We start from the raw sequence: 20,948 nt of genomic DNA, 5'->3' as shown, positions 1-20,948 counted from the left end.
CAATCTGCTGATCATTTTGATATTTTGATTTTTTTCTCCCTGCTGGGTTAAAATTTCTCTGGCTTAATCACTAAGAGCAGTTTAAGTCCATGTTTAGTTTCTAATTTTATTACTCAAGTCCTTCAGCTTGGGTTAGAGGTAACATCCTTTTCAACAGGTTTGGATTTTTCTGGAACTTACCTGTGGATGAAGAGTTCCTTTCGCTTCATCCATCACATAACTTCATGACTAAGTACATGCTAAGTTGCTTATGGGAAATAGACGTCATTCTGTGTGTTTGTCCTCTCAGCAGCTAAAGTGAAGGCAAAAAGGGAAATGTTGGGATATGGTATTCATGTGTCTTTTTTGATAATTACTATGATTTCATAGTCATTTTGATGGAAAGATGAACTTACTACTTCTTTTCTGGAGTATCTTCTTCTTTATAATTGACCAAGTCGACTCTGCTACAGACAATCTATACCTGAGCTGTGGCTTCTCCTTTTTGCATATCTGAATGAATCACTCTTTTACTGTTTAGATTGGAAAATGGAGGAAACACAAAGATTTCTAATTTTAATTTGTTCCTTTTGCATCAGAAAATTACTATTTGGTAGATACAGCAGATAAATACCAAAAAACCAAAAGCAATACATACATGTATGAAAATTAAGCCTTAAATATCTAAATACAATTACAGATTAGACTATAAAACTGGAACACTAATTTTAACAGAATTTTGCAATTATTTATTCTATTTAATAATTATAAAAATATATATGATAAATAAGTTTATTTAGAATGCAAAATACATCACAGTGACAATAGGATTTTGTTTTGTTTGTTTTTTTTTAGAATATAAAATATTTTCTTCCAAAAGTAGAAAAGAACTCTAATGTAGAAGAGTTGCATAGGGTAAATTGGAAGATAAATACTTTAAAATATTTCAGCTATATAGTCGAGGGGAAAAGATCTAGGCTGAAGAATGATCAATACAATTCAATGGGTTATCAAAATCCTGAGGCATTTGCTATGACACTTTATACACATGCCTGCCTTTGTCAGTCAGCAGACTTATGTCGATAAATTGATTGCCATGAAAAACAAAAAAAAGACAGAGAGAGAGAGATATGGCAAAGCTTGGTTAATGTTATTTATTCTACTTTCTGGCTTTCCTCGAATTTCACTTTCATTATTTCATAAAGAAAAATCCTTTATCTGTCTCCCACCCTCCCCTGTTTCATCCATTCACGGTACATGGCACTCCTATGACTTGTTTTAAAATCCTGCAATCCTGCTTTGAAGTTAAAGAGAGACAGAGAAACACAGAGAGACAAGAGAGAGTGATCAATTTTCTAAGATCCTATCTGGGGACTGTATAAAGGAGTTTTAAGTATTTGACATAGAGATGTATCACTTGGGGCAATATGTAAAATATTGAAGTAGGTGTTTTGTATTTTATTTATCCTCTTACCCTTAACAACTTTTTCTTTCTCTCCCCAAAACGGAGAGCTTAATTGCACTGAGGAAGCCTATGAGAAAAATAGGAGAAATAAGTTTTTCCTTAGAATGGCCATTTAATTTAATTTCCATTTAATATTAATAGCATAAAAGAATTTAGCTTCTTAAGGGAAAAAGCCATACACGCCTATATTTTTCAGATAGGTGTGGGATTTTTTATGCACCATTCAGAGAAACATATGCCACTTCTTTTAAGATGTAAAGGTGTTTTATGGTCTATGCCTGAGTTCTAGTAATAGCCAAAGAATTCAAGACAAGTAGACTTTCAAGGCAATAGGTAACTGATTAACTCTTTCAGGTAGTTCTCAGATGCCTACTCTGTGCTGTGTTAATTTCTGTAACAGCTCTCTCTAGGATGGACAGCGAAGTTCTAATTTTAACGTGCAAAGCTGAAGGTTTATCTGATTTCACTCTTTCCATTAGACCGTGCTGCTTTCCTAAATAAGGAAAACTTTCGCATATGCAGAAAGATGGGGCAAAATATAGCATGTGCCAGACCCAAATGGGGAAAAGGCCCCCTTCAGATGCCGTTTTGCTAGGAGGGCACTTAGACATCTGTCCTTTCTGAGGTGCTGTGTCTTTAGTGTAAATGATGGTTGGGCTCCCTGAGGTCAAATAGCATTACCTTGGGAGAGACTCTTGCCAGAAATTTTTTTTAAAAGAAATCACTGTTGGAAATTCAGCTCTCACTGTGGACTGAATAATTAACTCTTCAGCTAAACTAAACATAATATCAGAGCCAGAACTCGGAAGGCAATAATAAGATGCCCCTGGACCACGGGAATAGGTTGTGAATACATAGCTGAGAAGACTCCGGAAACAACATATCCAGTATCCTTAAGTGTATCTATCACTCCTGACTAGGATTCATTGGTAAAAGAGGTTGCTGGAGCTTAATCAATGATATTAATCCATCTAGGAAAAAAAGATCAGTCAATAGAAGAAGGCCACGTGCCTAGAATTCAGGAGGAAATTATAGTGATGACAGATGAGGTGGGGGGGAAAGAGATAATCTAAACATTTGTAACCCAGTTTTTCATAATGGCCCAGGAGAGAGGGCATAGTGATCAACACGAGCCCGTGCACGAGGGTATTGGTCAGATGGATGTCTTTCGGCTAAATCAGCTCTCCCAGCATGGTACTTGCACTAGCCATGGGGACAGCTAGCATGTAAATGAACCGCTTTGCTTCTTTCAACAGTTACTAAACAGTCTCCTGATCATAACATGAATTACCTTGTATACCTTCCTCGCTTTTGGTCTTACTCTATCTGGGCAGCAGTATTTCTTGTTGAAAATAAATACAGTTACACTTGAGTTTTTACAAGCACACTCTCTTATCAACTCTAGATGCATTAAAGAAAATCAAATTTGGGGATGCAAGCTCAGGACAAGTACAGCTATGATGGTCATTTCAAACAATGTTGTTCTGAAAGGCGCAGTCTGACTTTACATGTTCAGTATATAAAGTATGATGGATGGATATATATTTTTCAGACCAACATTGTTTTTCCTCATGTATACCCTATGTGTCTTAATCTTATATATAATTTCTCAGTGGATCATCTATTCTCTTTGGGATTTGAAGACTAGTAACTTAATAAGGTAGATTTGCTTTATCAAAATAAATTTTTGGCCCTAGTCAAATTTAAGTGGTTTTTAAAAATCTTTACTGCTGCCATACCTCAAACATCTTTAAAATTTTTATTTCTCTAAATATTCTATTAAAATATCTTTAATGATCTTTCATGTTTCTAGTAACTCCTTTTGGATATTTGTGGAACTAGGCCAACTTTTTTCAAGTCACCGAGGTGATAGTCAGTGCAAAAACTCGGAAATTCAGTAAATAATATCCTTAAGTCCTGAAAAAAAAGATAATGTATTTTTTGTAGCAAGCACTACTATGACTGACTAAAAACATAAAAAAAACGTAAAATCCTACTCATAGTTCAATGCATACTAGACTATCTAAAAATAGATAAAGGAAAACATATTTATTTGTGAAGGATTGTAAAGATAGCATTTGCAAGAATTTTTCATTTGTGTTACGCTCTGTGAAGACCTTTTAAAATCATGACTGGAATCCCAGACCAACCACAAGGGGCTGTTGTAAATTATTCATTTTTTTATATTAAGCTATGTGATTTCATTCTTGCTGAAGACCAGCATGGTAAAGTAAAACTGCAAAGCATAGCATATAATAGAAGTCTGTGATCACTCAAGGTATATTAGTTTTAAAGGGCAGATGATTAAGTCACCCAGCAAATATTTACTTGGGGCCAACTAATTGACACGCCCCATTCAAATCTCTATAAAAACTACAAGGTCCGTCTCCCATGAGCGCTCTAACCGTGGCTATTTCAGCAATAGGAACAAGCGTGACTGAAATTCTGGAAAGGTTATGACAAGTTTACAGTTCAGCTTTTTGTTGATCCGCAGAGCTATGCATGTTCTGAAGTTCAGTCTGACGTGGTACCTGGGCTGCCGCTGGCAGGTTTCCTGTAGATTACATCCCTCCATTCTCTCCGCTTCCCCACTTCCGACTGCGAAGGCATTTGTTCAGGCCACTGGCATCTCTTGTCTAGATTAATTCAACAGTCCCCTCCCTTGCTTCTCTGCCTCCAGCCTTGAGCATTTTCCACACTCTGCCAGTGTGAGCTTTCTGAGGTCTTATTCCCTTGCTTGTAATCTCATTCTCCCCATTGCTTTTGGAATAATGTTCAGATTCCTCAGAAGCACATACAAGACCCCTGCAAACATTTGCAGCCTCATACTTCTCACTCCACTGCGGCACGGGCTCTAGACACTCTGAGCTGCTTTCTACTCTGCAAACACCCCAGGCTCTCTCTCTCTCTCACCCCAGGACCTCCTCACGTATGTTTTCCTGTGACAAAAATGTCCCCCTTCCCCCATTCCTCCTTTTTGTTCCCCATCCCAGTCTTCAAAGATGAACTGACTTGCCACTTCTAGTAGAACTTTCCTTGATACTCCCTGACCACTAGCCCAAAGTTAGACAACCCTCTAGTCTTCTTCTCTGCCATTTCTTACTAACACGGCTGTCTCCGTCTGCCCTCCTCCAACAGACGTTCAACTCCTTGGGACCCCAGGTGTCATATCCCCCACACCAAACGTGGTGCCAGGAGCGTGGGAGATGCCCAACAAAGATGCTTAATGTGAGAAATCAATGACTGAACCAATTCATCTGGTGGGACTCTGCCTTCTTATCTGCTCAGTAATGCAGCTGAACTGGAGATACGTTTATTCACAGTAATTCAGGTAGGATGGCATTCTAAAGGGGTACACGGAGGAAAGTTTAATAACTGGATGATTTGCAAAGAAGTGCAAGTCTTCTAAGAAAATCACCCAGGAAGAACATAGAACCACACGGCTAGTGGAAGGGATGGAACGGGACAGGAATTAGTACCTTTAGGCTTAGAAAGGGGAAGAAAGGAAGTGGTCCTAGGGGCCAGAGGATGGAGGGTTGGGTTGTGACCTTTGGAAGAATATTTAAGCGCCCTCTAGACAACCTGGAAAGGATGAAGCCAAGGATATAAGGCTCTTCTCTCTCTCTCCTCTTATTCTCTGACCTGTGCCAGCATCCCGTGGGCAGAGCCCAGTCGGAAACCAGGAGATAAGGGGACCTGAAAATGCAGTACATACAGGTCTGCCCTCCGACACAGGGCAGGATGGGGAGGTGACTTTTGGATGTGGAGGGGCAAACAGAAAGTACCCACCATGGTGAGCTAATATTTTGAGAGTTGGCAAATAATAACAGTGATTAAATCTTGCATCAAGACAGTGAACTGTTACATGGGCAACATTCTGATTTAGTAAATGGAGAGAAACATGTCCTGAAACCAGACGGGAAAAAGCCTTGTAATCAGTAAATTTCAAATCACTGATTACATAACTAAATAATTCAAATTGTTATAATAACCTGTCCTTCTAATGAAATGGTTAGAGTTACCCTGCCTCTTCTACTCCTTTTCCACTGAGCATGTTTCTGATCTTTTCATTCCTGATCTAAACACCACATGATAATATAACTCCATCACCACTGAAGTCACCTTCCTTGAAACCACTGTTCCGTCCGGGCATGACGGAAAAAAGTAGGTCTCAACTGCAAACTGTATTTAAACTAGGACAAGAAAGCCGGGATGTTGAATAGTGTCACTCAAAGCAGGTAGACTACGGGATTCTGCAAGTCCAGATTGCATGAAAGTTGTGAAGTTCAAGGCTGAGTGGGGCTCAGTGAGGTTCAAGCTACATGAATACAGTTCTTAATATCTTTCCTTCTAATTTTCAGATTTCTTACTGACCCCTCTGTTATGGGCTGAATAGTATTACCCACCCACCCCCAAAATTCCTGTGTTGAAGTCTGATCCCCAGGATTTGTAGATAAGGTCCTTAAAGAGGCAACTAACTTAGAATGAGGTCACTAGGGTGAGCCTTAAATCCAGTATGACTGGTGGCTCTTTGAAGAGAAGACTAAGACATGACAGGTACCGAGGGGAGACAATGTGAAGACCCAGGGAGAAGTCGGCCAAGGAGCGCAGCCTTAGAAAAAAGTGAGCCTTGCTGACACCTGGATCTTGGGCTGCTAGCCTCCAGAATTGTGAGACCACGAATATCTGCTGTTTTAGTCACCTGGCTGGCGGTGCTTAGTTAAGGCAGCTCTAACTAGCCCCCCCCCCATCATATCTCTTACCGTTTTAAACTGACACATTTCCTACATAACCCTAGGATGCATTTTCTCCCATGAATTATGTCACCGCTAAGGTTTTGGACAGCCCACAGTTTTATAATATGATTAAAACAACAGCAAAATAGTGAAAAAAGATCCCAAATACCAGGAACCCAGCCAACATTCTTCGGGCAGCGAGCGAGGGCCTGCTGTTTCCTGTCATCAGAGCCCGTGGGCTCCAGTTGGTGGGTGTGCAGCCCCAGCTGGGCACTTTTCTTTAACAAACGCTAAAACTAAGCAAGTCTCAGAGTCGCTGTTGTTTTTTTAAGGCGTAAAAGTCCAAAAAGGTCCACAGTTTTAGTGGGAATGCCGGTGGTAAGAGTTGAAAGAGACCTTGAGAAATCTTCTCTCTTCGGCTCACTTTAGCCAAATGGAAGGTCCATTCATAAGTGCATGCAAAACCTCACCAGAATTAATTATAGGACTGATCCTAAATTTCATCGTACAGCTATAGTGTGATTTATGACTTTCATTAAAGATGTAAGCTAGACACAAAAATAATCGGCTTGCTGTATTGTGTGTGTGTATGTGTGTCACAGACATAAGGGGGTCCTCGTGTTATGATGCATAAACTATTTCCAGACGCCTAAAGGTAGGACCACATATGGAACATTCTTCAAGGAGAAATTATTCTATTTTAAAAGGTGTTTCGATCCATGAAACAGTAATACAGCTTCTATATTAATTCTGTTATTTACATTCACTACCAAGAAATATAAATCTGGCGGGCAGAGAGTATAGCTCACTGGTAGGGTGTGTGTTTAGAATGCACAAGGCCCTGGGTTCAATCCCCAGTGTCTCCTCTGTTTAAATAAATAAACCAAATTACCTCCTCCCCTCAAACCCCCCACCCAAAAAAGAAATATAAATCTGACTCTTTGTAAAACCATCCAGCATCTTCCCAGCACACGTAAAAGAAAGTGTGAATGCCTTGTTGTGTCTACAAGCCCTCCGTGAACTGAGCCCTCTGACTTCTTAGCTTCAGCTCAGAAGGACTCACCTCGCCACCCACAGCCTGTTTGGCTTTCTGTCTGTTCCCCAGACACACCAAACTCTTTCTCATCGCACATTCTGATTCTTCTGCCCGGAACACTGTTCCCTAGGATTTGGGTTTCGTTTACTCCTTCTCATCTATAAGGACTCAGCTCAGACATCACCCTCTTTCCTGAGCTTCCACCTCAGTACCCTCTCCCCACTATTACCTATCAAATAACCCCAGTTATTTCCTTCATTTCAGTCCTACATATCATGTTTATTTATTTTGTATAGTTGTTCTGTATCCTTTCCCCACTAGAGCATAAATAGCACAAAGGCAGAGCTCTTACTTTTCTTGTTTGCATACCAATCCCAAGAGGCAACTGTGGACATGAGAGATGCTCAGTAAATATCTGATAAATAAATGAACACAAGATGTGGTTCCCATGTACACATGTATGTAATATTACATGACCCTTATTGCTGTCAATCTTAGCCCATTTTCTTTAAAATATTTTTCAATTTAAAACATTTTGAAGACAGCTTAAATAATGCCAGATTACTTGGTCTTTTCTATAAATCTTATTTTAAGTTTAATTTGATTCTGTCAATAAATCATGCTTGCCTATCATACGCCAGGCACTGTGCTTGGCATTTGATACGACCATGAGTTTTCCTCCCAATTCTTTCTCCATTTTTCATAGTCCTCTGAGATTGCGGAGATCAGAACTATCAGAACAATGGATAAGAAATCTGCTAGAATTTGCGGACCGTCAACACTGTAACCTGTAAATTGGAGACAGTTCTATCAAGCCCCCACACCTCTAGATCTATTGGTGTCACAGTTCTGTTTTCATTAACTTGTGTTCCCAGTGATTCTTTATATTTACACAGTGGATGAAAGTCATAAATGATGATGCCACATCCTATTCAGTCCTCTATTTTGTTTTCCTGCAGGCAAGAATAGACATGGCAGGGAAGAGATGGTTTGAGGAAAATCATTCTTCTCATGCAGGTACCATTTACATTTTAAAACAAATGTTTAAAAGAGGTCAGTTTAATCTGCTGAAGTGACAGGCTACCTAAGGTAGGTGATGTTATCTATAAATATTTACTAGTTCTTTCCATCAACAGACATGCTTTCTAAATATTCAAGAAAAGCAGGAAAGAATAGCAAACACTAGGCTCCCCCTTCCCTCCCTAACTTGACGCTTTTTCATTGTGTGTGAGATCATGTCCTCGCTGCTCTCTGCTCAGCCTACAAGCTTTAGCTCTTCTGTTCCCCACCTATAAGTTATTCTGATTCAACATAATACCATTTTGTTGCATTTAATCCAAAGGGTGGTTTACAAGTTTATTCACAGCTAGGGACTGCCTGGTGAACATCATTTTATGCATTAATTCCTGGTATTTACATTTCCAATAAAGTTGTCGAATATTTGTTTCTATGTCTTTATGAAAGTCTTTGTTCTCCTTCCTGCTTTTTCATCAGATTGAAACATATTTCACTTTTCTCTCCCATAAAAGACTCCAGTCAGCTTGGCAAACAGATGTGGGTGAGCTCCTAGGCTGGGAAAGAAGATGTCTGTATGCCTAACCCAGAGCTACAGACAGTGTTCAAAAGAAAGCATACTGGTGTCCTACTCCTTTGCTTTTAGTGGTGATTGAAGAAACAAAACAAGACAGGTATAGATAGTTTCTGGACATGTGCATAATATGATTTAGTGCTTCCCGAAATGCAGTCAAGGAAGTCTGAAAAATGCAGATTGAACATCTTGGTGCAGATTCATTAAGCTGTCCCTCCAATCAAAATGAAAATTAAGGCTTAAAGAGGTGCCAGCTATGATGCTGTGAGCGCTTCTCAAACGTGTCACTCAACACTGAAAAATTACACTGAATCAATAACTATCCTACAGACTTACTCTCTGCTTGGAGAATTTTTCAAAATAATATTAGTGTTTTGAAATTAACAATGAAGGTGCTCAGCCCAGTGGTTAGAACACAGGATGTGAACCAAGAGGAGAGAAGGTGAGGCAGGTAACAGATGTTCAGGTAACAGTGATATCATGTCACGCAGGTGGTTTTAACATTCGGACAGTTAACTCATAAATGCTTAAATCTATCATTCCCCATGAACCTAAATTTGACAACTTTTTGAGGGAGTTGCATGAAGTCACATTCTTTCTTGGAAAATTTATCCTTGGATGCTGCCATGTGTTAAGAAATATGTTGAAAGATGGATTCAAGCAAGAGATGATATCCAGAATTGTTTACTTTTACCTCAGCACCTGAGGTTCAAGCTACTTTCAAAATTGTTACGTCAGAAATAGTGTCCATTTTTCCTCCTAGAACAAGGTGGTCCTTCAAGTTTTAAATCCTGTTGTTGTTAGCTCAAGACAAAAACAAGAAAGTCAATATCTAGTAGAAATTAACTTCTTTCTTCTCTTTTCTAAGTACAATGAGAAAATTTTTTAAGTTCCTTTTTGAATACAAGGGAAAAAGAGACTTTTAAGTAGATCAGACATCTGAATAGTGTTATAAGTAACTGTGTGTTGACATAGGGTGAGATGTAAATAATATATGAGTTTGATATTAAGCTGAGTTGGTTCTTTGTTCAGCTATTTTGAGTATCAACTTTAGGAAATAGTATTTGTAATACATTTCTGATATTATGTGCTTAATTTTATGAGGCTACCAGATATGATTTCTTGAATTTTGCACTAATGTTTTCATCTTATACATTGGCTTTCAAAAATCATTGTTTACCTTCATTGTTACAGAAAAAATCCTCCTGTTAACAGGATACACTTTGAATGAACGGTCGACAAGAAGTGTTTAAAAAAGCCAAGACAGTCACCATGGTCTGTGTCCCCCAGGGCTGAAATGATATTAGATTTGGTGAAGTGAACCGTGTATCACAGACACTCCCAGTGCCGGACAAGGAAATATTTCATCGCGTGGGAGGGGTGGATTTAGAATTACTCTCTGCCCTCAAATGCCGTATTTTACCTGAGGATACGTCATTGACATAGTCTCTTGATTTCATCAAATCTCTTAAGAGCTTGCTTGATTGCTTTCTCCCTTTCAAATATAAACACACACACACACACACACGCGCACACACACACACACTTGAATAGATATCATTCAAGGCTATTTCAGTTTTTCCTTTTTCTTTTACTCCCAGCAAACCCTTCTCTTTTTTTTTCCCTATAGGCTTAGCACTTCTAAATTTAATGATATATGACTTGAATTCATTAGTTATCATCTTAATAAAAGGGACTGTATCTTTTTAGTTTTTCTATCCAAGGCACCTACCCAGAGTACCCACACTGACCAGACTAGCCATGCTTGGTGAATTAATTAGCAAAATATTTTGTCAAGGAAGGCTCCATCACTAACCCATTCCTAGACACAGTTGAAACTTACAGCCTCACATCAATTCAGGCTGCTGCAAATGATTTTTTTATTTTGACTTAGAGTCTTGAAGTCATCACTTCATATCTTAACCGGTTATATCAAAAACTGAACCCACTTCAGGAAATGAAAATGTATGTGTCCAAATATTGATTTAGAGGAAAGTATTGCATCTTCCCAGTAAACTGGTCACATAGAATTTTGCCTATTCCAATCACCTACCCCAAACCATCAAAGCTGTAAAAAATGTAATTTCTTTCTACAGAGGCACAGTTATATTTCCACATGTTACATGTTTCCAATTTAGGTTTTTCTACATGTAAACACTATCGTAGAAAATTTTTATGAAATTTCATTGCTTAGGAGTTAAAAGTGACTATTTGGAAAGGTTTTGTTTCTTATTTTTTTTTTAAAGGAAATTCATACTTGCTTAGTTATAAAAATTACAGACATAAGTTCCCTAGTGACTTTGATTTTCCTAAAATAACTGCCAGCCGTTCTTATTCAATCACCCAATCAATATATATTTATTGACCTGTTCCATTTACCAAGACTATTAGGTGCTGACCATTCTAATTTATTTGACCTTGAATCATCGCTTTACTTGGGCAGCAGAGACATCATAATAAAGGCATCACATCTTGTTTCATTTTTATTTGTTTATAATTATCTTTTAGTTTTTCTGTCTGACCAATGTTATCCTTTTATCTATTTTAAAATTTTTAATTTTTTAGGAGTCATAGTTCTTCCTCATTTACCATTAATCCTATGCTTTGTCCGGGCATGCATTTCCCCCTTTTTTCCCCCCCAATATTCTTCTGGATACTTAATTTGTGCTTTAGCTGTATATAATCTGGTTCTTGATATTTTTCTTAATTTTTTTAAGAAAATAATTTCTTCCCTAAAAAAACAGTGTTAAAGACAGAGTTCACAAAAGCCAAGTCTTTTTTATTTCCCTATCATTCAATAATTGTGGTCAACCTCAAATTGCAAACTTTGCTATATGGTGCTGAAAGTAAATAAGTTATTGTGCTTCCAGACTCCTCCTAGTCTGTAAAGTTTTAATGCTTTGTCCTGTTTATTTCTGATATTAGAACTATACGATGTTTTCTTCTGAAATTTCAGAGAGGAAGTTCTACTTTGTGCAATGACACACCCTGCAACCTGTAGACGAACGTTGGATAATCAGTACCACACTACTCTAGTGTGCTCTCACCTTTGCTGTGGATTTCTGCTATTGAAGAAAAAGCCTACTCCAGGCTTTTATTTTCTGATTAGAATTCCCTTTGGCTGTCGTTACGCAGCTCCATCGATGGGTGAAGTTTGAATAGCTTGATCAAAGTCAGTGATCAGGATCAGACCTCAGGGAAGTTGCGAAGGTGGAGGGTCCATTAGGGCCCATCCAGTTCCATGACCTCGTGCACTCCAGGTGATAGAACTGAGCCCAGGGACAGAAAGCCTTGCCCAGCTTCCGGGAACCACATCCAGGTCTCCAAGATTCTTTCCGTCTCATCTCACTAGCTTAAGGTTTTAAACACCTTTTAGACCTCTTTTTCCTTAAGAATTGTTTATTTTTATCTTCCCCCACCCCAACCAGAAAAAGCTGGATATGGTGTCTTCTGTCATCTAAAACCGGAGTTCCGCCATTCTCCCCTCTGGTTCAGTGGGGCTGCTTGTGTTCTCTCGCTTGGGAATCAACATAAACGATGTTCTTTGATTAGTTTCTTGTTTTACTCCTGCTCTGGAGGATAAGAGCAAGAAAACTCGAAGGGAAATTACTCTAGCTACTGGCCTAACCTCCATTGGCTCATGTCAAAATATTTTTTTCCAGGTAAATCTATCTCTCCTTTCTCTCCACAAAACAGTTGAAGCCATAAATTATGATGGTTTAGAGGTATCTGCAGCCCCCATATAGCCTTGTACATTGTGCTTAATACATTTCTGTTGAATTGTTATTCTGTCTATTCATCAAGCCACATCATCATTGGAAACTGCATGGTTAATGAAAAGCACAAACTCAAAATCAGCAAGAACTATTGCATTATGGTGCTGTGCTCATACCTTAAAGCAGCTTTTTTTTCCTACATTGAGACACCAGGAAAATAGCCTTCTCTACTCCTTTCCTCTACCTCGTTCTCCTTACATACAGCTCATTCTTTATATTATTAATTACACTACTTTCAAAGTGAAGTTTGCATTTCTTGTACTTAGTCCAGTGACATCTGCCCAGAGTGTGTTTCAGCTGGAAATGATTAAGGCCTCTTTCCACCAAGGCACTCTGGCCAACAAACATACCTTGAGATTTGATGTAAAAATTTCTTTTTTTAAAGTAGATCTTTTTAAAAGTTTCACTTTTTAAAATTTATTTTTAATGATTTTTAATTTTTATTTTGGGGGGGAGGTAATTAGGTTTATATATTTTAATGGAGGTACTAGGGATTGAACCCTGAACCTCATGCATGCTAAGCACACACTCTACCACTGAGCTATCCCCTCCCCCTCAGAAATTTCTTTTATGAGTATAATTGTTACCAACCTACACATGAAAGGATCAATGATCCATAAGCTTCATACTTGCCCAGGATCGATCAATAGTTAAACATTTTAAGAAATTTGAAGAACTAAACAAAAGTAATAAACTGGAGAGTTTAGAAACATGCTGGGAGCCAATGTTTAGAAATAATGCACAATGTAAAAATTAAACTAGTTTAACTACAAAATCTAAGAAGGTGCTATTTGGGCTTAACTATAGGGCTCTCATGCCAGGCCATAACCATATAACCAAATGCCATGAGCAGATGCATCTTATACCGATGTTTGGTATGGTTTTTAGGTGATTCTTTGATCCTTTATTCATCAATGTTGGAAAGTCACAAAGTTCAATTTCCTCAGTCATTAAAATATTTTTTAATGACTTCAGGTAGAGATTTAGGAATAGAACAGTTCACAGTTTGAAGGGTTTCATTTGCTATAATAGGTGAATGAAATAGATGCGGGAAAATCCCACAATGGATGGGCAATGCCTAGCGCCGTTTCCATCAGAATTGACCTGACCATGCCCAGTTTCCCCCATGAGCTCTAAAAACTTTCAGAATTTAGAAACAAGACAGTTATAATGATATTCTTGCTTGATTCCTCTATTTTACAAATCAGAAGGCATTGGCTACAAAAGTTGCATGTCTTGAAGCAGCAATGGAGTGGAGTCCAGGTCTCCTGAGCCCGGCTGGGAGTTCTTCACTGCTCTGGTGAAACAGTCACAGCTCCAAGAGTTCCTAGAACACAGAATGACACCCATGGGACCAAACCCAAAATGACTAAGTTAAAATGGTTAATTCATTCAAGAAGCACTCATCAATTTCCAGTTAAATACAGCTCAGGGACACTCCCTTGTTTCTTTAGAAGTCCAAATGCAGAAAAAGAGTTTCATTCTCGTGGTGAATAAGGACTTCAATGCAGGGCAGACAGACAGTATCTGAGTTAAGTGTTAATTAACAAACCAGCAGACATACAAATTAAAGCTCTTTTAACAAAATAAACCAGGTTGTGTTTAAAAGAAATCAGAGTCAGGCAAGCAAGTCTTATAATAGTATTTCTTCTCTGAAGCCAAGTTCACTACCACTAGATGTATTACTTCTAACCTACTAGTAAGAATAAGACCTACTGAAAATGTAGAATGTTGATAACGTCTCCGTTGGAAAAAAAATTCTAATGTAGCACTGAGGTAGGTTTAACCACTTCCTACGTTTTTAAAAATTTAGGTTTTCTTTGTTCATTCCTACAGACTACCTGAATGCGAAGTAAGCAATCAAGGGTTATGTTAATTTTATTTGCCCTAGTTTGGTCAAATTGTTGCTAGCATAATATTTGGAACTAATTTTTAAATCTCAATAAAGTTTCCTTTAATGATAAAAAAAATCTATCGTAATCTTGGTCTGCTGAATTCGGCTTGAACGATTTTGAAATGCCTGGCCTGAGGGACCTACAGGGTCTTGGATACTGTACAGGGTCACTTTGCTCGGTCTTAGGAAGCCCCTGCCTTACATAAACCTGTTACCGAACTTGCCTATGGCAGATATATCCTTACTGAATCCTTTACTGACCTATAGATCTACCTTTATAATTATATATGTGTATAATAGATAGACTGATCAATCTGTCTGTAATGCAAAAGAAATTCTAAGACTTTGCCGTCAATGCTTGCCACAGCCTACTAACCTATAGATTTGCCCTTCAGGTGTTTCTAGAACACTTGGGAAGGAATCTGAGACAGGGCAGAGGTGAAGAACAGAAGGAGGTGACTCAGGAAACGTCGGAGATCATCACTCTCTGGACCAGGAATGGGTGGCACGAGAGCCCTAGGACTGGGAGCGAGGGCGAGCGGCCAGCAAACAGAAGGTCAGAAAGTCAGAGGCAGAGAGCGCGACGGAGGGGAGATGGGAGGGGGCGCGCAGGGGGCGGAGCGGGGGGGCGGAGCCGGGGGCGCCGGGGCGCGGGGCGGGGGCGCAGCGGCAGCGGCGGCGGCGGCGGCGGGAGCGGGAGCCTGAGCGGCCCGGAGCCCAATCGGCGCCGCAGCCCCAGCCGGGCCGACGCGCGAGGGCGAGCGTCCGGCTCCGCGCCGCCCCCGCTCCCGCGCCCGGCGCTCCTGCCCACCCCGCGGCCTGCGGCGTGGCGGAGTCCCCGAGAGTTTGCCCCGCAGCTCGGGGAACTTTCCCGCCGAAGCTCCCGCGCCCGCAAAAGCGGTACCTGCCGGCGCCTGCCGCCCTCCGCTCCCCGCGCCGCTCCGCTCCGAGGTAAACGCCCTGGGTCCGTGTGTCGGAGATTGGGGGGCAGGGTGTCCGGGGTTGGAGAGGCCGAGATTTTGGGGTGCTGCTTGCACCCTGGGTAGCCGAGGGGTCTGGGTGGGCGGGGACGTGCATCCTCACCTTTCCGGGTACTTCACCCCTGGTGACTGAGGGGGACATCGTTTTCATTCCACCCCTAATCTAACCCCCACCGCCCCTCCATATTTGAACCCACTCCTGTTCACTTTATTGACTGCGCTGAAGTGGGGAGGGGAGGGGGTCCGGGAGATGGAGGGGGTACGAGGCGGGCGGGGGAGGAGGAGGAGGCCTGAACTTGTGAGCTACCTGTGCTGGACTGCTGCGCCCCCGCGGTGGACTCGGAATCCGGGACTCTGGTGCCAGCCCTGTCGACTGAAATAAAATCACACAACGTGAAAGTTGTGGGTTAAGTTTTATTTGGGGCAAAATGAGTACTATAACCCGGTAGACAGCATCCCAGAAAGCTCTGAGAAACTGTCCCAAAGAGGCAGGGGGAAACAGTATTATATATGATTTATGGGGGGGGCGGGGGGCGTGCAGTTAGGGACATGTTTGGTGGAGGCTTCCTGCTCGTCATGAAGAGCAGATTTCTCCCTTAATTATTTTAGTGCTTTTCTAGATATGAAGAGATGCAAGAATTGGGGTCTTAAAATCTTCTCCTGAAAATATCTTAACTATCTGGAGGCCTGTTTAGCCAGTCTTCTGTGAGCACAGAGCTTCTCATTCCTGGTCTTCATCCTGAGCTCCTTTCTTCAGGTCGTGTTGGAGGTCAGAGGCTGCAGCGGCTCGTGATTTAATCCAAACAGATAGATGGCAAGTGCCAGTGCGATCCAGTCCTTGTAGAGGCAGATGGCAAGTGCCAGTTTTTAGTTAGCAGCCCCTAGTCGGGGCAAGCCGAGGTTGGAAAACGGACACCAGAAGGAACAGTCTTGAGTTTCTCATGCCAGTTTATCCGGTCCTCCAGCGTGTTTGTCAGGAAGATGAGCATCTTTGCTGTGGTGCCCCTTTTTGCGTGGGTCCCAAACTCCGAGACCTTGCAAAGGCTCTTGCTAAGGCTGCGGGCAGTGTGGGAGGGGAGTGAGGAGACTGGAAGCCCGGGCTCAGTGGCAGTCCCGGCAGTGGGGTTGGGGGTGCTCTGGGCAGGTGGCTGGAGCGGGGTTGGGGCAAGCAGGCACTGCGTGGTTACTTTGTCGCCGCTGCTGCTGCTTTCACACTGTTCCCTCTCCCTCTTATGCCCTGTTTGCACATCCTGCCTCACAGCATGTTTCTGTTAGAAGGCTGAAAGGTGTATGTTTGATGGCTGTCAGGAGTTATTTCCAACTAAGTTCACAGGAGTGAAGCTAGAGCGGCCGTTGGCCCTCCCCCTCTCCCTGCAGGTCCACCCCCAGCTCCCTCCCACCAGCAAACCTGTCCTTGAATAGATCCCAGGGTTTTCAAAGAGACAGGAAGTAAATAATACAGAGTGGGTGTCTGTGTAACTTCTTCTCCATTAAGTTATCACGACCAAATCAAAACACTGTGGATGTTTAATAAGACTCTCCTTTAGCAGTTTTTGTAGTAATTAAGAGTGTTATTAACCAGTCTTTCTTTTTCTTCGATTTAAACCCAGACATTGCCTTAAACTCTCTATATACAATTTTATCTGTATTTGTCACTATTCCATTTTTAAAGGACCTGGGCTCCTTTTAGACTGACACACTACACACACACACACACACACACACACACACACACACCCCAAAATGCAGTGTGACAATAGTTAATATTTACCTGTCTTACTAATTCGGTGGCCTGGCACCTGCTAGTTCCAGTATGTAATCATGACACCATATGCCTGTCTACCAAATTGAGAATAAGGAGAATGTTACTGTTTTTCATAAGCAAGGTACCCTGGTCAACCAGACTTTATTATTGCTCAGAGGGTTTTTAAGGGCTTCAGTTAATGTGAATCAGATATACGGGACAAAATGACAGTTCTACCCCATGCATTCAAAAGGGATATGATAGCTGGGCACTTGTAGTTGACTCATTATTGAGGAAAAATTAAAACCCTCTCGTCACACAGAGATCATTTTGATGAAATATAGTCAGAAAGAAATAGCACGCACTGAATGCCTTGAGAAAAAGGGACGACTTCTCCTCTGGCCTCATTTGTTTTTTTATCTCCTGTATTACAGTAGCATCCTCCGGAAAATGAGCCTTGCAGATAGTTGTTGGTATGTACTGACTAAGACACCATATTTTTTAATACAGAGGCTTGGTGACAGTCCAAAACATAAATGTTTTAAATCATTACCAACCATCTGTTCTCTCCCACTCACTTAAAGCGCAATGTTTTATTTTCACAGGTATCAAAACATACATCCTCGTTTTGTGCATCTCCATGAATATCCCCAAAGCGGGTAGTGGTGTCTGATCTTGACCCAAGTTCAGCAACTGTTGTGTTTGGCTTTTTACACTGTAAGCGCCTCTCCTTTCATTTCCAATGAAAAGGAGAGATCAAAAAAGTTTTCAAGCCTTTGGCCAAGGCTGGTGTATACTCTGGTGAAATCTGATTGCTTTTTTCTCCCCACCTTTTTATCACCAGAGAGAAGCTGAGAATTAGTGCAGCTGCAGGCTCCTCCTGATGGCATTCTTTCCCGTTCTTCCTGGTCGCAAGGGTAGCATTTGCTGCTCTGAAGCAGTGCATTAAACAGCCCCCAAAACGAGTGTGGTCTCCAGAAGAATGCAACATCCTCCCGGGAAGAATTTACAAATGGGAGGCCAGCTTAATATTTGACCCCCCAAATTCAGTAGACCTTAGACCTACGCATTGCTTCGCACACAAATACTGGGTGTGCTGCTGTAGGGTGTTATAGAGGATGTGAATAAAACGTCCATCTCCATAGTGCTCATGATACCTGTGTTTTGGAACCTGGATGAGTTTGTGTATAATTAGGAGATAGACCCACCCTCATCATTTTGTTCATGTCATCATTAAAGCAAGATTTGAGGTTTTGAGTCCCCCCCTCCCATTCCCACCCAGAAGTGCTTTCCCTTTTAGGGACGTTTGCTAGAGCTGGAACTTCAATGTCAGGATATTTTTATCACTCAAAGTTAAGTTGCATAATAAAAACAGTGTTCGGTTAGTGTGGCCAGAACGTTAGGAAGTTCTTTTAACTCAAATCGGGGTGTAATGTCCCAAAGCATTTTCATGTATTTAAGGAAAAAGCCATCGGCCGTCTTGGTCACACTGTGCGAATAATTGATTGTACTTGAAGAATATCGAGAACCAAAGGCAGATGGGGCTTCTGCCTTCTTACCTGCTCCACCGCTCTCTTCTCTCCTTGCCCTGAACTCAGAAGTCTCCCTGCTTACTGCCAGGATAGCATTGAAAGGAAGGAACCCAAACTATAGATCACTGTGAAAGTAAAGTTGCATTTAAAAATGTCTAATTTAAACCTTTGGAAAAAACATAAGGATGCGTTAGACATCTTATTTTTCGTGTGCTAAAAATGAATTATTGAGGGGAGACCATTTCATCGCGTGGAATAAGCTCTCTGAATTATTCATGTTAATGAGAGGAAGAGAGGCAAAGATAATCCAAAATCATGGTTATTTAAAAAGTCATTTGTGTTTGTCTTGGAGTGTATTACATGTTTGAGCTGAAAAAGATTCTCGTTGTTGTTGCGGGCACGTTGCCTTTCTAATTATTTTGTTTTGTTTAGGTTAGTTTTTAAATGCGCTTACATGTCACAAACAGCAAAACCGATTTATGGGGAGATGGGGCTTGTGGGCAGCCTGCCCAGAAACGAGCTGGGTGACAGAAATGAGCAAACCTGTGTGACAACTTTGCAGTAAATTATATATTACTCACGGAGAGATGGTCGAGACTTGATTGTATGCTTCCTTAATGAATTTGTGTTAAGGATTAGCTGTGTTCTTGGGGAAAAAAAATTCTTCAATCAAAATTGGAGAAATTCAGTCCCAGTTTGTCTGTCACGGAGGTGATTAATATGTTTTTAATAAATGATAGTGGGGTGCTCCTGAAAACCAAATACGAATATACTATTATTTAAATCTTACAAAACTGATTTTTTTAAGCGTTAGGTTCTCTTAAAGCACACCCGTGTGGATGTGCTAAGGTGATGTTCCCGAGCCTTATTTACATGTGTGTGTCCCAGAAGCAGAAACAGCCAGCCTCCATCAGAATAAGGGGTTTGGTCCGTTTGATCGTTGCACCTGTTCCCCAAATCAAACTTTTATCAAAAAGAAGCTGTCAAGTATCTATCATTACTGGGGACCTGGTTAGATAAAATAGTTGAAGTTCAGCAAGGCTGCCAATTTAACAGGTTTCTATTGTGTTCTTCAGAAGCTCCAGGGCAGAATTGGTTGTGGATGAACTAGTTACTCGGACCTGAAGTCGATTCACACCAAAGTGCTTGCTCTTAAACACCTTTTCTGTGGTCGGTGTTCAGTTGTATATAGATTTTGTTGAATTGTTATTTCTGTGGACTGTTAGAATTTAGAAAACCCCTACAAAGAAGTTTAGAGCTGCCAAAAATGTGTGATTGGAAAAGCAGATAGATAAGATCATTTTTATTTCAAGAATTCAAAGAAAACATAAAACTGTGGCTTTTACAGCAGTGAGCGGAATGGTACTAGAAAAGTCGGTGTCCCCTTCAGATTGGTGACTGTGTTCCCATAATAAATGTTCTCGCTCCATAATGTGTAGAGTTACTTCTTTCTTGAGGGAACATTTTTGTTTCTTATAAGGCATGGCATTTTTTAAAGCCTTGACTAGACCAAGTACTTTAAAAATATATATATTGTGGTGGGAAATCTTTAACTGAGACCCACAGGATATATTTTATATACATTTATTAAGGGAATCAGGTTCTTCTGATCAGTGCCCTCAGTCTTAGAATCAAAATTATGCATTTTGTTATGGAGCTGGAAAGGACCTGAAAGGTACTTTATTTCAGTGCTCTTATTTTATAGTTAAGGAAATGGGGGCCCACAGTGGTCCCCCTGAGTTGCTAAAGGTGACACTGGTGGTTAGTGGCAGAGCAGAAACTAGAAACCTGATCTCTGGACTTCTCGTCCATCTCCTTTAAGTTGGGTGGCTGGATGGGGGGAGTTAACTCACTGGCCATCATGATGTCAGCCGTACAGGACAGTCATGATGTGACGTGATAGAGAGATACGTGCAGAAGGCGTGTGATTGTCCTGTCTTCGATCATTCACTGTGGACCAAACTGTCATTCTCAACCCTCTTACACTCTGTCCCCTTTTTTAAGAACAAATATTTTGTGTCACCCCCTTAGTATCTTGAAATGTGATTTATCAACAATCTAATCACTGCATATATTGGTCCTGAAAAGGGGCAATAAAATAAAAGCCATTTGTAGTAAAACGTGCATTTCACTGTACTGATGTTTGGGGGGGGGTGTGACTTCACTGGAACATGGAACAAAGGAGTCAGAAGCTTGCTTGTGTGTGTAATGAATAAAT

The 20,948-nt window shown here is 40.8% G+C and overlaps 1 protein-coding gene across 3 annotated transcripts in view; it reads left to right on the top strand.

Moving 5' to 3' along the window:
* The first annotated feature begins 14,901 nt into the window (after positions 1-14,901).
* The window catches only part of CHST9 (carbohydrate sulfotransferase 9), a 191,861-nt gene continuing 185,814 nt past the window's right edge, over positions 14,902-20,948 (top strand). For 2 of the 3 annotated variants that reach the window (XM_074352192.1, XM_074352191.1), the window contains exon 1: positions 15,137-15,425. The gene's annotated coding sequence lies outside the window, so the exon portion shown is untranslated. Of the gene's footprint in view, positions 15,031-15,136; positions 15,426-20,948 lie in introns of those variants that run through there. The other variant, XM_045505911.2, reaches the window with a different exon arrangement.

The sequence above is a fragment of the Camelus bactrianus genome, chromosome 24, assembly GCF_048773025.1.
Source record: "Camelus bactrianus isolate YW-2024 breed Bactrian camel chromosome 24, ASM4877302v1, whole genome shotgun sequence".
Lineage (NCBI taxonomy): Eukaryota > Metazoa > Chordata > Mammalia > Artiodactyla > Camelidae > Camelus > Camelus bactrianus.
Note: the sequence above shows the minus strand (reverse complement) of the source record. Positions and strands in the feature narration are given on the sequence as shown.